Source organism: Octopus bimaculoides, chromosome 8 (genome assembly GCF_046866305.1).
Source record: "Octopus bimaculoides isolate indiv1 chromosome 8, ASM4686630v1, whole genome shotgun sequence".
In the NCBI taxonomy this organism is placed as follows: Eukaryota; Metazoa; Mollusca; class Cephalopoda; order Octopoda; family Octopodidae; genus Octopus; species Octopus bimaculoides.
In genome coordinates, this window is record NC_142935.1 from 26,575,531 (window position 1) to 26,577,232 (window position 1,702).

Consider the following 1,702-nt stretch of genomic DNA (forward strand, 5'->3'; position numbering starts at 1 on the left):
ATAAACTATGGATATATTTCAAAAGTAGTATTGTGTTTTCAGCTAATATTTAAGATATTTATTTTATATTTTTTTTAATTAATTCGCAAATATGTGCATAATATATAATTTACCTTAAGATTCCATATTTTTTATTGAGGAACAAAGGCACCAATCGTTGCATTACAGCTACAAATGGTTTCAATTTCCTTCTGATGAAGAGTAATTTATACAAATCTATTGTAATAACGTTTCATCTCCTCATGTACACACAGGAGAAATGTTAATTTTATTAAAATATACTGACTGACTATATCAATAATTTTAGAGCCCATTTTACCTTTCCAGCATGAGTTTAGCTGGATATTTCCTTATGTATTCTTATATGGATTTCTCCTACGCATAAATATATGCATATATGTGTACTATAAATTATCTGTATGTATAAAATTAACATTTGATTGAATTCGATATACAAATTATTTCATAATTCATCGAACAGTATTAATGAATATTATAGCCACATATTTTGTTAAAATAAGTTTTCTATTTAATATATTAGAATTTCAGGCTTTCATATTTGCATATATCTAAAATCTTTTGGTGTTTTTCATCGGAGGCTGAAAGGTTTTAAAGAGTCTCGTTACGGTAACACTGGAATAAATTCATAATATATTTAGAAGTTGCATGCATTTTACTTGAATCTAAGACATTAGGAAACAATTCTTTTAAAAATTTCGCTATCTTTTATTACGTCAAGTTATACACATGTACCAACATAATACTTTCAGAGGCATTATGGATAGGCAGAAGTGATACATTTTGTGTTCCACGTATATGACGAGAATTGTTGAAATTGATATAATTTTCGTAATGTGATTGATAAAATAGAATTTGCTTATATGTTCAAATGCCAGAACTCAGTACTATATTATATAGAATATATCACACTACGGTTAGTCATGATGGGTTTGCAATGACGTTCGTGATGTCGCACAAACACTACTTCCGTGACTGCTACGGAGTATACATACACACACTCATACGCACATACATACATATATACCGACAGACAAACATAATACATGTATATATATATATATACGAGTGTGTGTGTGTGTGTGTGTGTGTGTGTGTGTGTGTGTGTGTGTGTGTGTGTGTGTGTGTGTGTGTGTGTGTGTGTGTGTGTGTGCGAGTTTATGCGTGTCTATATAAACATACTGAAATGTTTAGACAAAGCGAGAAGTGAGACGATATTTCAATTCGTACGTTAATAAGCTTGTTCATTCAAATAGAATGGTCATATTAGAAAAGGCATGGCTTGCTTAAAAAGAAGAAGAATGCTTCCGGATGGCTTTTGGGAGGGGAGACCACGGAAGGGTTTAAATGGGTTGAAAAGGACTGACAGAAAGGAAGGATCGTTTCAGACATACAACGTAGTATGGAGGAAGGAAACGGAAAGAAGAAATGTCACATTGATACGATGAGGGAAAGGAAAGTAGGAAGAGTCAAAGATATAAAGATAAGTGGATGCGAGGCATTGAAAGTGAGATTTGTAAATGAAGAAAAAGAGACCGCTGTTAAAGGTAGACAGAGAAAGCAATGTAATAAAAGAAGAATGGGAAAACTGAACTGTAAACAGAGATGCTGTGATAGATAGATGGGAAGGTAGGTAGATAAGTTATCGCAAATTAAGTGGGAATCGTAATGTGCCTTTTAAAAC